The sequence below is a fragment of the Puma concolor genome, chromosome B3 (genome assembly GCF_028749965.1).
Source record: "Puma concolor isolate L17-30 chromosome B3, mPumCon1.1.hap2, whole genome shotgun sequence".
Lineage (NCBI taxonomy): Eukaryota > Metazoa > Chordata > Mammalia > Carnivora > Felidae > Puma > Puma concolor.
In genome coordinates, this window is record NC_141672.1 from 141,421,944 (window position 1) to 141,438,580 (window position 16,637).

Genomic DNA, 16,637 nt, shown 5'->3' on the forward strand with positions numbered 1-16,637 from the left:
GTTCCCTTATTACTGTTCATATAATTGAACATACTTATCAAGCCAGTAGTCCTGACATTCTGGTTCCAGCACCCAGAACCATTGGACTGACTTGATGTCCTTGTTGTTTAATTCAACTTGATAGAGGGAGTAACGAGATGGCTTGATTTGGAGTGGAATCTACCACGAGAGCAATTCACTGTGGCTAAGAGAATGGAGTCCCACCAAAAATAAGGCCTCCTTGGGCAGTGACAAGATTTTCGGGTAGGTGAAGTGAGCATCAGGAAGAAACAATCTACATATGAAATATCATTGTTCATACACTTCCTCTTTTTTTGATTCTGTTGGCTAGACTGGGTATCCGCCTATAGATAAACACAGAGATATTTCCAGAAGATGCCTGTTTGGCTTTTCTTTGTGTGTTTGTTTGTTTGTTTTAACAACATCACTTATTTAGTTATTTATTTTAATGTTTATTTATCTTTCAGAGAGAGACACAGAGACAGACACGGAGAGAGCACAAGTGGGGGAAGGGCAGAAAGAGAGGGAGACACAGAATCCGAAGTAGACTCCAGGCTCTGAGCTGTCAGCACAGAGCCCAATGCAGGGCTCCAACTTGCAAACCAATAGATCATGACCTGAGCTGAGGTCGGACCCTTAACCGACGGAGCCACCCAGGCGCTCTGGCTTTCCTTAGTTTTCATAGTTTGGTGATACACTGAGAAACTAGAATGTCTGAAACTAGAAAGTCCGCAGTTGGGAAACTCAAGGATTTCATAACTGAGTCTCAAGTCTTCTGACGGTTTTCCTACTGAGATTTTGTATCCTTCACATCATTCTCTACAATACAGATTGTCCTTTACATAATACATGTATTCCTAAAAGGTTGTGTGGGAATCAAATTTTTATATTTGGGAGACAGTGGCCTATAATAACGCAGTTTCTTCACCTATAATAACGCAGAAAGTCAAATTCTATTTCAAACTCACCAGGAAGCATTATATTATTTAAAGAGCCACATTGTGAATTTCTTCTCTGTGGTTGGCATACTGGTCCACTAATTGATCTGTTTTGCAAATTTGGATTTTCATCCATCAGGCTTTCTTGAATCTACCTCAGAAAGCCAAACAGTAGCTTTGGAGAAAGTTTAAGTGCCAGGAAAAAAAAAAAAAATACCTTATGAGCTAAGTGTGAAACCCAGAATTTTAAGTTCCACTCAGCAATTTAAGTAAATTACATTGATTCAAGGGTGATCTTCAGTGATCCAAAGTAACGGAGTTCTTTTTTTTTTTTCCAAGTTCTTTGCATTTTAATAGTCTCTGCCTCTTTTTTTTTTTTTTTTTCAACATTTATTTATTTTTGGGACAGAGAGAGACATAGCATGAATGGGGGAGGGGCAGAGAGAGAGGGAGACACAGAATCGGAAACAGGCTCCAGGCTCTGAGCCATCAGCCCAGAGCCTGACGCGGGGCTCGAACTCACGGACCGAGATCGTGACCTGGCTGAAGTCGGACGCTTAACCGACTGTGCCACCCAGGCGCCCCAGTCTCTGCCTCTTAAGTAACAAGCAAGCTTCTGTGAAGAACCCATTGCAAATTTATTCCTAAAATCTCGGCTCTTCACCTTTCAAGGAATGGAACTCATGAAATTGAGTAAACAAATTGCGGGATGGCCTGCCACATTCATTCAGAAAACATGCTGATTACTCCGCAAAATGGCCTTTGGCACCACAAAGGAGCCAAGGAGGGAGCAGCTACATCAAATCCTCAATGGAATCCGATATCCCCACCTGTGGGATGCCTAGAGATAACAGGCAATTGTGTCCAAAAATGCAATTACCAGAAGGGAAGAAAAAAGAGGTACTCTCTTTCCTGAGGAATGGAATCATGAAAAGAGTCTTTCATCATGGACCAGAGTATACTCAAAGCATGGTTTATGCGGTCTTGATTCCCAGTAATGGTCTGATTTCCCCTCATTATATACTCGCTGGGTGCAGGATGGCCTTATCATTTGCATCTAGAATAGCATCTTACTCCCCTCCCCTAGGCAATCACTCAGCCTGTTGTGCCAGTATTAAAATAGAACCACTGCAAATAAATAGGACCGATATTCATTTTTTTCAGAAAGGTGAGCTTTTCAGAATTCCTTTCTCCTCACGGTGCATTATTAAGGGTGTTATTGTAATCATAAAAAGAAAAGAAACCCTGAATGAATGAGAAGTAACAACTGAGCACCATCAAAATTAACTTGGTTGGGGGCAAGCATACAGTGATCAATAAAAGTCCGAGCATTTTGTTTAATATCTTCATACATTTACAGACAGGTAGAAAATATTGCCCCTGTTTTACTGATGAGGAAAGGGAAACTGGGCTTGCCTAAAAGGCATATTTATAATGCCTAAATCATCCCTTTAAAACATTAATTGACCAGGTGGGGGCGCCTGGGTGGCTCAGTCGGTTAAGCATCCGACTTTGGCTCCGGTCATGATCTCACAGTTCATGAGTTCGATCCCTGCATCTGGCTCTGCGCTGACAGCTCAGAGCCTGGTGGAGTCTGCTTCGGATTCTGTGTCTCCTCTCTCTCTGCCCCTCCCATGCTCACCATCTGTCTCTCTCTCTCAAAAATAAATAAACATTAAAAATTAAAAAATATATTAATTGACCAGGTGACTTCTCCACCTAACAATGACGTGGCTTAAAAGATGGAGTCTCTCCCATGGGTTCTCGGTGTGCAGCATACCACAGGGAGCTGAGACCACTCCTCAAGAAGTAGGCTGGGGAAATGTCCACGATGATGCAGGGAAAGAAAAACTTGCTCCTACCCTTTCAGGTTCTGCGACTGGGCCTCAGGTAAACTAATAGAAGATAGGTCAACAGGAGAAAAGCATACAAGTCGTAATTAACATTTTTACATGCATGAGAGCCTTCATAAGAAAAGTTAAAAGCCCAAGAAGGCATCAGACCCAAAAGCTTTTTGAAGAACAATAAGTTGTAGGGATGTGACAAGACAAAGGGGCTTGGGATCGGGGCAGTAAATTGTGGGGACGGTGACTGGGAAATATATGGGGGAAGCTAACAGAAGATAAGGAGTTTCTCGTAGGTTTGTTTGGACAAATCTCTTTCGGCATCGCCTCCCAATTTCCAGTGATAAGAATGTTCTCTTCCCGGTACAGGGAGGACACCTTTCTCGTGGGAAATTTTACAACCTGCTCTTAGGTGGAAAGGGGACGATCAGAGAGCTGTTCCTGCATCTGCTGTTTCTCAAGCGCCTTCAGCTCAAAATAATAGGCCCAAGTGGCGTATCTTGAGGTAGCACGTGGTGAACCTCTTTAAAGATGAGGACCCCACGTACTTTGAGGAGCGACTAGCACCACTTCGGGTCAGCTCCAGAGTGGAGGCGCTCGGGGTCATCATGAGCCCGCAGGGGCATAGACAGGTGCCTCCTGCCTTCCCTTTCAAAACCCTTTACATTAGAAGACAATGACGATGTGGTTAAAAGTAATGTTGAAAGGTTTCAAGAAAGATGGTACCTTACAAGTCGAGGAAATATCTCGCAGAAGCAAAGGCTAAAAGGACCTCATGATATGTGTACAGCCCACCAAAGACAAGGTAGCCAGTAGAGAGATGAGATGGGATAAATTACACGCAGGAAAAGTGCAATCCCACTTCTCTTCCCCCAAAGCTGTGTGACCCTGAGCAGATCTCCTCACTTGCCCTGGAACCTAGCTCTCCTACATGTAAAATGTTTTTAAAATAATTGCAGAGCTACCCCTCGGGGCACCTGGGTGGCTCAGTCAGTTTACGCGTCGGACTCTTGATTTCGGCTCAGGTCATGATCTCACCGTTTAGGAGCTCGAGCCATACATCGGGCTCTGTGGTGACAGCATGGAGCCTGCCTGGAATTCTCTCTCTCTCTGCCCCTCTCCTGCTCATGCTCTCGTGCACTCTCTCTCTCTCTCTTTCTCTCTCTCTCTCTCTCTCTCTCTCTCTCTCAAAAATAAATAAATAAACTTAAAAAAATAAAATTAAATAATTGCATAACTATCCTCCTTCAGTGTCCTCTTCCAGGCTCTGCATCCAGAAGGGATGAAGCCTGAGGACTTGGTGATCCTGGGAGGACTGGGGGAAGTATCCCACCACCTGTCGACTAGTAAATTCCACGGAGGAGATAAAAACAGCACTTACAGATACAGAAGTACCCACTACCTACCAAAGAGAGACCACTTGCAAGCACATATACATTATTTAGTAGAAATTCATTTGTTTATATGTGTATGTAAATTTAATAAATATCCAGTGGCAGCCAGATACAGAATTATATCCCTTTCTTCAGGAACATGCCTCCAAGGAGGCTTCAAAAGCTGTATTTCTCCACTCCTTGCCTGCCAGGTCTCAGAAGGTCAAGGTTTTGTGTTGCCCTGGCAACAGCTGATAGCATCACTACGACCTGAAGCAGCATCACTCTAAGTGGTTACGATGTTATCCCAGTTGCTGGGGAAACGCACAACCTTGCACCAGGCAGGTGGGTAACCGTGGAGTCGATCTCCAACCATTTTGCTTTTAACAGTCTATACTGGCAAATGCGTTCATCTCTGCATAAATTCTGTGAACAATTGGGATCTTAAGGAGTTTTAGTCGTTCCTTTTTAAAAAGCTCTTAAATGCTTCACCTTTACCACCTGAAACATAGTGCTTATGTCTGAAAAAATAAAAACATATTTATTATTCCTCTATTTTACATGAAATTGCCACCTACACTAAAGTATGCCATTTACTCCTCTACCTCTCCTCCCTAATCAAGCCCGTGGGTTTTTTTTTTTAGTTTGCTCTCTGCTATGTATGTGTGTGTGTGTGGGGGGGGGAGGTGTCTTAAGATAATATTGAATCTTTAAAAGTAGATGCATAAAAGCAGAGAAGTCCTGTTCACCATCTGAGTCATCCTTGATTGGTTCCCTCTTAAAATGCATCCTCTGTCTTTCTTATAACCAAGGGCTTTAAAATTCAAATGTTCATGAACACCAGCTTTATTAAAATTAGAGCTTGGGGAAATGGCTCAGAAAAGGGAGAAAAGAATATTACCCAACCATTTAAAAGATGCTAATTAATGAAGTTCTGAAGCCCAGGGAGGACATTCGATATAGCAAGGGTTTCTCTACCAAGGAGGAATGAAACTCATCTGAAAACAGAAAACAAACAAACAACCCAACAAAAAAACCCAGAATAAAATAAAATTGAAGTGGATTAACCCAAATCTTCCCGCAGGTGCTGGAGTGGCCTCGGGAGCTCTGTTCGATTACAAGAACCCCAGTGAGCCTGCCCACAAGCTGAAGGTATTAGCATTTTCTAGTGCTACTCCAGGTTGGTCCCTGACCTGTTGGGGGCCTGTTTCTCACGCTCAGTGGAAACCCCCTCACCCACTCGATTTGAGTCCACTGCCTGTCCTGAGCATTGGTGATGCTCAGCCTTGGAGGAAGCAGAGACGGGGAAGAGAGAGTCTACCCAGATGGATGGCTCCATTCTGCCCTCTCTCACTTGGCCAGAAGCTCTTCTCGTGTTTAATTATGGTGAAGGGATCACAGTCTTTTTTCTCTCCTCTTTTACCTCTATCAACCACTGCCCTTTGATGTTTGGAGTTTGTAGCAATATTTCCCCCTCCAAGTGCAACGTCACACTCAGACCTCAGTGGGCCCTTCCAAAAAGCCCATAGTTAAGCATGTATCGACCTTGCCAATGGTTCCCTACACTCAGCAGAGTAAGTTGCATTTGATTTTAATCTTGTTATGAATGTGTGTTGTGGTAGTCTTGTCCTTCATACCACAGGAACCTCTCTCTCTCTCTCTCTCTCTCTCTCCCCAGATATTGCTATGGGCCAAGAACTGAAAACTTCCATTGAGTGAAAAATAAATTCCTTGGGGCATAAATAAATAAATAAATAATCCCAGCTCTATAACAGAAAATCATTTTCTGATGCCTGCTAATGATTTCCCGATACACAGATATCCTTCAGATGACACAAGTGTTGTCTAATGACAGTGCTGGGTCTAGAGGGGGCTTAGTCCTTGGAGGAGAATGGAATGGTCCCCTGGGTGCAGGCTGTGAAAGGGAGAAGAAGAGACTGTCGGATGGTGGCCAGTGTCAAAACTCTGAAAACAGGGTTGGAATCACATATGTCATAAGTCTACTGCCTTGTAAATACCCAGGTGCCTCCCTGTTGAGTTCCACCTTCCCTAGACCAAGGCCAGATCTTATATTTTGTAGCTCTGTGAGTCCAAGGGCTTCCCCAAGGAGGGGAAGAGGTATCCCCACGCCTTTGCCTATGTCGCACTGTCTTCTGGAATGTTCTTCTCCTTCTTGCCTACTCATTTGTCCTTCGATGATAATGCAAAGGTTACCTTGTGTCAGGCACCTTGAGAAGTGCTTTATATATCTCATTCATATTCGCCACAATCCTATGAAGTAGGTATTCTGCTTTCTGCTTTTCATATGGGGGGGTCTGGGTCTTGCAGAGGTTAAGTGGCTGGTGCAAGGGCATGTTGGTTAAGAAGGGATTTATCCGCTCAAAGCTTTTGTTTTTAACTACCATTACAGATGCAGCTGAAAAGTAGCCTGCTTTAGGTGGCCTTTTCCAACATCCCCAGAAAAAATGTCCACACACCCCACCATGATTCAGATATCTTGTATACCCTTCTCTGAGAATACTTACTACACTGGGTTGCAATCAGTTCATGGAATATTTTAAATGTGTATTTTTTTTCTAGTGGAATGTGTGCTGTGGGGTGGAAGCATCTTTACAGTCTCAGCCCCTAGAAAATGACCTGGCACACACCAGATGCTCAGTGATTGTTTGCAGAAAGGAAGCATAACTGATCACTTGAATAGAGGGTGAGGCAGAACAGCACTGTCCTGAGGACCTCTGGACACTGACATCTGGATCCTTCCTTTTCAGCTGATTGAGAGGAGAGTTAAAAGCTTCTTTGCATCAAATGATTCAAGCAGGTGAACCAGACAGTCTGTATCAGGAGGAGGGCAGGGGAGCTGGCTGCAGGCTGACACTTAGACTCAGGGCAATATTTACCTGTATAAATAAATGTGTATTTATTTATTTTGACAGAGAGAATGCAAGCAAGGGAGGGGCAGAGAAAGAGGGAGACAGAGAATCCCAAGCAGGCTCCTTGCTTTCAGCACAGAACCTGATGCTGGGCTTGATCCCACAAACCATGAGATCATAACCTAAGCCGAAGCCAAGAGTCAGATCCTTAACCAACCGAGCCACCTGGGCGCCCCATATTTACCTGCCTTCTTATCCCTAAAGGTTGTGAGGTGGGCTGGGGGGACCCTCTACTCCTGGGGCTGGCATTGGGTCGAGAAGGGCAATAAAGTCTCACAATTTCCATCTAAAGATCCAGACTGCCTGGCAGGGAATCAGCAGGGGCCAAGGTCACACACGGCAGAGGAAAGACCTACACTCCCCAGACAGACAACTCCCCCTGCACTGTACTAGTGAGGACGTCTCCAGCCAGGAGAGGAGACACTTGGGAATCTTGAAACTTCTCCCTTTACATCCTTCAAATGTGGGAACCAGGGACGGGAGATGGCAGGCAAGGGACTCTGGGGTAGGTGGAGAGCAGGGCCGTGTGGGTCCTCAGGTAGGAAGCCTCTCGGGGCAGGTGGAGGAGGACCTGTAGTTTCTCACCTGGACGAGATGGATGCCGGGAGGAGGAGTGGCTGGCACTCAGGCAATCTCCTCGCCGTTGAAAGTCACACAGCCAGGCCTCCATGATGATGACGGGGACACTTACGTACGGTTCTCTTCTAGGCACGTGTTGATTGTCTTCCTGTCTCATTTTCCCTCAAAACACAACTCCGTGTAAATGTGTAAATAAAAGAAAAGCTAATAGGGTACCTGGGGCCAACATGAAGGAGCCCAAGGAGGTGCTGGTAAGTAGACCCAGGAGCCCCCAAACCGTCCTTCTGCTGTAAGCACTCTCTGGGTTATCGTCAGAAAGTCCTTGGAAAGGGGAGCCCTGAGCGCGCCGGGTTCCCTTACGTGAGAGTCCATATTACTGACAAACCCGTTCTAAGGGCGAGTGGCTGATAAAAGTCTTGAGAGGAAAGGGGGTGTTTGTGTCTCTTGTGCTGGGAACTCTAGATCCCAGAGCCCTTGGCAAAGCTGCAAACGTCTCCATCTGTAGCATCAGACCAGAATCAGTCGCTCCGCGGCTCTCACTGCAGAGGCTGCACAGGGTCACAGCAAAGTCATCCAAGGTGAGAGCTCAGAGGCTACTGAAGTAATGGGGTCCACCTCTCTCATTTGATGAGGCCCAGAGAAAATGTCAGAGCTGGATTGCCAGTAACCAAGCAAGTGCGTGCTTAGAGGATCAGCAAAGAGGGCATCACCCAAATAAATAAATGATAAAAGAAAAATAAATTAGAAAAAAAAAAATCAGCTTCAGTGAACTTATCTAGAATCAGGTGATGAGAGAAAACTTAAGCTATTTTAACCTTAGCATTCATGTAAGCTTGGGGGTTAGATACCTTTAATTGCATAAGCGGGGGGAGTGGTTCCAAAACCCAATATTTTGGCATTTTGTGTGTGGGAAGGTCTTACAGGGGCTGTAGAGAGTGTTATCATATTCCTATAAAATCAGGCTCAGTCTGGAGAACCCAGAGTGAGGGCAGAGAATGTTTTAAAAGAAGTGACTCTTCAGAGAAGTAAAGTCTCTCTAGGTTACACAAGATGGAAAGAAATAAATGAATACATCTCAGAATAACACAGACTGAATTCCTGGACTAAAATGTCTACTCTGTCACTTACTACCTGAGCATCCTTGAGCAACTTACTTAAACCTTTCTGATCTCTGATCCAATATCTGCTCCATAGTGTAAAAAAAGTACTTACACATTTGTTGTGAAATGAAATAAATTAGAATACAAAAATATCCTCTGCAAACTGTAAAGTGGCATAAACATATTAAACGATATACAGAAAAGGAAGCAAGAAGAAGGAAGAAAGAGGCAGGAAGGGGGGATTGGTTTTCATCGGAGAGTGTGTGATATGGTAGATTTTTTTTCCCAAGGGACCAGAGGAAGATGAATTGCAGAAGTCAGGTGGAATACTTTTACTGTAGTCCATGATGGATTTAACTTAATAAGTATAATATAACTGCGCTGTAATTGAACAATGTTAGTGCCAACCCAAAGGGTGCCATTGTTTTTGATGTTTAAAGAAGCCGGATTTTACCTATACAGAAATATTTCAGGATGAAGGGTCATGATGGGGTCCATGTGATGTGATTTGATGCATGGCCTGACCCTTTACTATGGGGTTCCACAGGGAAACATGGATGGGTGGATGGATGGATGGATGGTGGTTGGATGGTAGATGGATGATGGATGGAGGAGAGAAGGAAGGAAAGAGGGAAGGAAGGAAGGAAGGAAGGAAGGAAGGAAGGAAGGAAGGAAGGAAGGAAGGAAGGAAGGAAAGAAAGAAATATGAGTATCTTCCAGTGCTCTAATGGCCCCATTTGCTTAAGTGATTTCCATGAAAGGGGCTCACCTTTTTAAAAGTGCAAGATCTTTTTAGTGCATCATCCCTATTACCTTTATCACAAACCAAGAAAAAGGTGTTATCTTTATTTTACAAAGACCAAAAGTGCCCCGAAGGGATAGTTAAACAATGTGTCCAAAATCCCATACACTCTTGGCAAGGTTGAGATTAGCATGTAGGAGTTAAATCTATAGATATTCCCCTGTAATATGCTTTTTCATCATTTCTTAGAAGCGGGGGGAGAGGCAGCCTTTACAAATATAGTTAACATTTTTCATGTCCCCATGGTGCTTGGCATGAAAAGTAGGTGTCAGGGGAAGAAAAGGAAAAACAGCTAAAAATAGAAGGAGCACATTTCCTGGTTGTCAGGGACAGTCCCCATTCATCCTCATCATCTCAGTAAAAATATTAACGACATACACCTTCAGTCTCAACGTATCCTCACCTGGGCTTTAAGTAGAAACCACTGTTTATGAGCTGACTAGTTTATAGTTCGAATAGGAGTCATAGTCCAAATATTCTTTTTTTTTTTCAGTTGTGTTCTCCTAAGTTACTGACTGAGGGGGGCCTTTGGTCAAAGTGGGTGCCTCCTACGGAAAAGGCGGCTCCCTAGGAATTTGTCAGTTCACACATCCTTTCCAAGCTCACCAAGTTCCCTCCTACCTACTCACACTTTCTCATATACTAGTGACAAGGGAAGGAAGTCGTGTGACTTGAAATAGCCACATGACAAAGAAGACAGACGACGAGGGTTTCACATTTGAGCTTAAGCGTCCCGTTTGCCTGTGTCTGGGCTGCACCCTTGCCATAGGCCCGGGTAGGTAGGGAGAAGGGCTGCATATAGGCAGGCTTTATCCCAGGTGCCCTGACCCCTGCCAAGGCTGCCCCCCACCCCACCCCCACCCCCACCCCCGCCGGCCTGCCTGGGTCTTGCTCCTCTGCCCTACCATCAGACTTCATTTTGCAGAAAGTGTCTCCTACTCTGTTCCGTTTTTCTTTCCAAAGAAAGAAGCATTTCCTCATGGCTTATAGTTAAGACCGCGATTCCCCAGCCAGCGCTAAAGAATATTCCCAGTACTCGGACAATTCGCATTCGGGGTACACGCTGGAGTACTTAGTGACTGTGGGAGTCCACCTAAGGTCTTTCCCTCTTCAAGGCACCAGCCTCCTCGTGTCTAAATATGAGGTTGGAATAAATGGATGCTAAGCAGTTTCTCAATTCTAGGAAGTGGTTCAGAATGGGCCCTGCTTCTGGGCTTCTCCGATCTAAATGAAAGCTGGTTTCCTTCTATGCCAGAATGTGAGTGAAAAGACCTACACTGCTTCAGCTCAGGCTGTTTTCCCCATGGGAATGTCCTGTTCCCTTACGGCTTCCTTTACTTTCTCCTCTGCTTCAAGATGAACTCAGCAGGGGCACCCGGGTGGTTCAGTTCCTTGGTCTGACCTCAGCTGGGCTCATGATCTTGCAGGTTGTGGGTTCAAGCCCCACATTGGGCTCGCTGCTGTCAGCCCACAGCCTGCTTCGGATTCTCTGTCCCCCTCTCTCTGTCCCTCCCCTGCTTGTGCTGTCCCAAAAATAAATATGTCTTTTAAAAAACAAGTGCACCCATCACCTTGATCTGCATCCGCTTCAGCCGAGGGTGTGAGCCAATGCCAATCTCCTCTCACCTAAAACCTTTGCGTGTCTGTGTCGGCCCCAGCTGATGTCGAGTTCCCCCTGCCCCTAATTTATTAGACTGAATATCGCTGTCCCCAAAGTAGCTTCGTTCCATTTATCTCTGACTCCATATTTCTTCGCGGATCTTTCCACCGTGGTCTTGCCACAATCACGTTTTCAGTGTCCCATGAGTGTCGCACATCAATCTCACAGCCTTTTCTACATCTACCTGGGTGTCTTAAGAGATGCCGCCGACTTACATGCCTCCCAAATCGTGACCCAAACCTGCATCCCTTGAGACTCCCCCAAACCTATAAGTGGTACCATTACTTATTTATCGTGACTCAGACCCCCCAATTCCTCTTTTCCTCACCCCTGGCATCTAATCCACAAGCAAATTCTGTTGGCGACACCTGGAAAATATATTGCAAAAGTAGTCACTTCTCACCATCTCCAACGCTACCCCCCCCCCCCCGAAGCGGAAGCACCACAATCTCTTGCCTGATCAGTTGGTTGCCTGAGTCTCTCTTGTCTTGATACACTGCAATTCCCACATAACAGCAACAGGCGGGCTTCAACCCTTTAGCGTGGTGCACAAAGGTTCTCTGAGCCCTCCAGGTCTGTGCCTGGCTGTTTCCTTCACACCCAACCACTCTTCCCCTTCACTAAACCATGAGAAACCTGCTCCTCGAACACAGCAAACACGTTCCTGCCTCAGGACCTTTGCACTTGCTGTTCGGGCTGCTCACATGGCTCTTCCCCATCTCAGATGTTTGCATATTTAGTTCTGCCTTACCATTCCCACTGATATTCAACTGTCACCTCTTGAAGGCCACTTTCCTGATGGCCTAATCCGAAGTGCTCTCAACCTCTTCCTGTACCTCTAGATCACGTCGCCCTGTTTTATTTCTGTTATGCACTTAACAGCAGTTTTTGTTGCTGTGCCTTATTTAATTTTTTTTCTCTTTCCCCCGATGTAAGGTCTTCGAAGATAGACCCCTAGCCTGTCATATTCATCCTTTGTACTTCCAGTGTTTAACAGAGCACATGGCAGCTAGCAGACATCAAATTAAGTGTCGAATAAATAAATGACCAATGAATGGGCCTCACTGGAATCTGCCAGAGCTATAACAAATCTTGTTTGTCCGTGGAGACTTGCCTGACCGTGGGCCCAGAGTAGTTTAATCACATCCAAAAATCCCTAAGGAGCCTCTCTTTCTGCCTCTTACAGGGTATCGTCTGGGCTATCGAACTACTTTCTTGACTTAGCCTTCTTCACTGTGCTATGGGCAGCTGGGGCTGGACTCTGAGCACCCCCTGTCTGCTTTGACGGCTGCTCCCTGCTGACGTCTGCCCGTAGAGGCGCCAGAGGCAGACTGGCAGCTTGGATGTGTTTTCTTCCGACCCACTTCAGTCCTTCCCAACTACGAGCCGGTTGTGGCTGTGCCCCCTTGCATTAGCAGGTGCCTCGGTTTTCAGTACCCCCACCCGCCTCCCACACACCCACCTGCACACTCCCAGGGCGCCTCCTTGTGTCTGCTCCTCAGAGTCTGAGTCTCAGCTCCTCCGGGGTCCTGCTCTGACTTCCTCAGCACCTGTGTCAGGTGGACACCTCTCTCCTCCGAGAGCTGGGTCCCACCCCGCAGCCCCTCCTCCAGCGCCAGGGTTCTAACAGCCCCTTCCTCTTGCTCTTGTCTCCCCAGCCCTGAGGTGGTCCTGCTTCCCAAAGGTAGCATCTCTGTGCTACCTCGGCGGCCACCTTTGCCTCTTGCCACTCAAGACCTGCCTCACTAGGTCCTTGTATTAAATTCTGAATGTTAAAATAACTAATGTGGTTTTTATTGACCTGACTGGATCCGGCTCACAGAGGGATGAATAATTCATCACTTTGCACCATTTCTGTTCCCTCTTCGACCCTGTTTTGTTGACTCAGAGGGATTGGGATCCTGTTTAGACTAGGGATAACCCCTCACTTAACCCTGAACCTACCAGTGGTGGTACCTCCCACACTGCAAACGGTCATGGCTGATAATGGACCCCTTGTAGTTGCAGAGGGGAATGGGGTCATCTTTTCTGTTTTTAGAACTAGGATTTTTATTTTTTTTTTTTTATTTTTATTTTTTTTTAAATTTTTTTTTTTTCAACGTTTATTTATTTTTGGGACAGAGAGAGACAGAGCTTGAACGGGAGAGGGGCAGAGAGAGAGGGAGACACAGAATCGGAAACAGGCTCCAGGCTCTGAGCCATCAGCCCAGAGCCCGATGCGGGGCTCGAACTCACGGACCGCGAGATCGTGACCTGGCTGAAGTCGGACGCTTAACCGACTGCGCCACCCAGGCGCCCCAGAACTAGGATTTTTAAACCTTTCTGGAGAGAAGCTCTTAATCTTCAAGCCCTCCAGGATAGGAAATTCTTCAAATGTTTATTCTAATTATAAAATGTCTGCCGGGGTGCCTGGGTGGCTCAGTGGGTTAAGCATCCAACTCTTGGTTTCAGCTCAGGTCATGATCTCACAGTTGGTGAATCCGAGCCCCATGTCAGGCTCTGTGCTGACAGTGCGGAGCCTGCTTGGGATTTCCTCTCTCCCTCTCTCTCTGTCCCTCTCCCACTCACGCTCTGTCTGTGTCAAAATAAATAAATAACTTAAGAAATATATGTAAACCATGCCAGAGCATCCTAGCTGTCAGGAAGTGCTTCCCACATAACGCAGGCAGTGGGGACTTGCACAAAGAGGGAAAGAATTGAATCTCAGAAAAATGCTGATTTGGGAAATAGGTGATGAAATGTGTCCCCCAAGCAGGTTCCTGCTGTTTTCCAAATAACCCAATTATTTGACTGATCTCCAGGTTAGTTCTCACTTTCTCTTCTCTACCCCGGTTTCTTTGTGTATGTAAAGAAAGGCTGTTTGTTTAAAACGTGTGAAAACTTGCTTGTAAACACACCTGGCCCAAATCGACTCTCCCTGCCAAAATTAAAGGTGTATTAAATATTTTTTAAAAGATGTAATATTTTGGGACCGTGTGGTATGCCATTCCTGTCTCCCTAAGCAAGAAAGAGCCAGGGTCCCGCGGACCTGAGGTTCGAGCAGGGGGGTGCCTAGGAGCCTCCGCAGGTGGGATTGAGGATCCAAAGTGCCAGGGCTGAGCTCCTGAGCTGTGTGCCCAGGACACAGATGCTCCTGAACATGCGTGTGGCCCGGCCTCAGTGACTAAATCATTCCTTTCCTTTTCCCTGCAGCATGTAGTTTTATGCTTGATCTAGGAGGCCCCCACCCTGACCTACGCCCGCTCTGCTGTATTCCTGAGCCCTTACGGGTTATTACAGTCCGCCTGCTTCGGGACCGGATAGTGTCCCCTTCAGCCCCTGTCCACCCTCTCCCTGCCACCCTCCCCCCTCCACCCTAGGATGGCCTCCATTCTCCCAGGCTCACTCTCCCAGGCTCACTCCTGTGTCTTTGGGCTGGAGTTTTCTATCAACTCTGAAAACTGACACACAGAGTGCTGGCTACTTCCCTTCTGCCTGGTGCGTTCCTGGGATTCTGGTTCTTTCTGGTTCTGACCTCCTTGCTTCTCTCTTCTCCAGAGGCGTCTGTAGGTCTGATGGCCATGGCCCATGTCAGGAGCAACGCTACAGTCATTACACTCATGACAAGGAGCTCCCTCTGTCTCTGCTACCTCACGGAGGATGTTGGATTCTTCTAGTGACCCCCGACAGACCGGGGCATGGATAGCCACTTCTTCCAAAGAATCTAGGGCTCACGGTGTTGCTCAGCAGCGATTAGCTGTTTGCTCGCCCAAGATTTCATTTTCAGTCACATTGTGGCCTCCTTATGACTTTTAAAATAACAGTGATCTCCATCCACAGTGTATGAAATTGATCTTACTACTTAATCATGACATCTTTTTTTTTTAAGTTTTTATTTAAATCCCAGTTAGTTAAGGGCACCTGGGTGACTCAGTCGGCTAAGCGTCAGACTTCAGCTTAGGTCACGATCTCACAGTTCGTGGGTTCAAGCCCCGCATCGGGCTCTGTGCTGACATCTCAGAGCCTGGAGCCTGCTTCCGATTCTGTGTCTCCCTCTCTCTGCTCCTCCCCTGCTCACACTCTGTCTCTCTCTCTCTCTCTCCTTCAAAAGTAAATAAACGTTAAAAAAAACTTAAATCCCAGTTAGTTACCATGCATGTAGTATTAGTCTCAGATGTACAATCTAGTGGTTCAATACTTCCCATACATCACGGTGCTCATCACAAGTGTCCTTCTAAGTCCTCATCACCTATTTCACATGTGCCCCACCCACCTCCCCTCTGGTAACTACCAGTTTGTTCTCTATGGTTAAGAGTCTGTTTCTTGGTTTCTCTCTCTCTTCCTCTCTCTCTCTCTTTCTGTCCCATTTGCTCATTTGTTTCTTAAATTCCACAATGAATGAAGTCATATGGTGTTGGTCTTTCTCTGACTTATTTCGCTTAGCATTGTACCTCTAGATCCATCCATATCGTTGCAAATGGCAAGATTTCACTCTTTTTGCTAGCTGAATAATACTCCATTGTGTATATATACCACATCTTCTTTATCCATTCTTCAATCAATGAATCCTTGGGCTGTTTCCATAGTTTGGCTATTGCAGGTAATGCTGCTATACACATTGGGATACATGTATCCCTTTGAATCAATATTTTTGTATTCTTAGGGTAAATACCCAGTAGTACACTTGCTGGAATATAACAAAAGATTCTTGTATTCCAGGTTGTAGTATCTTGTTACAGGGCTACCATTTGTGAGAGTTTTCCAATAACAATAATAATAACAATGTTAACGTTTGAGTCATGGTCGAGCACAAGTTTTAGTGCTATTCACATATTAACTCATACAATTCTCAAAAAAGAATCCCAGGGAATAGGTTTTATTATTTTCTCCATTCGACACACAAGGAAACTGAAGAGCCAAGCTTAAGCCGCTTGCCTCAGCTTGCTAGTTGAGTAGTAAAGCTCGTACTTGAGCCTATGTATGCCAAGCCCAGAGCTCAAGCTCTCGAACTCTATTCTATGTTATTTCTTGAGGTGGGTGCAATTCCTCTGCATTATTTTTTCTGTCTCGACTTCCAGCAGGTCCCACAGAACAGAATGGCAGGCCTCAGCTTGATATCCTTACAGTATGGTCAAGTGAGAGATTCCGGAATCTTCTAATTCTTTTGTATGCAAGCTGTGTGACTCAGATAAATTACTTAACCTCTCTGAGCCTTTTCTCTTAACTTTTTGTTGTTGTTTTTCTTCTTCTTTCTTTCTTCTGACATCATTTCTCACACCAAATAAGTGGCCCACTGTTCCATTCCATTCGGACACTAACTACTTGGCAGGAGTGCAGACTCCTCAGGTTAAGGGTCCGGTCCCACAAGACTGCTGCTACTTCACACATGAGTTCCACGTCCTGGGGTAAACCCGTATTTCTGATGAAACGGC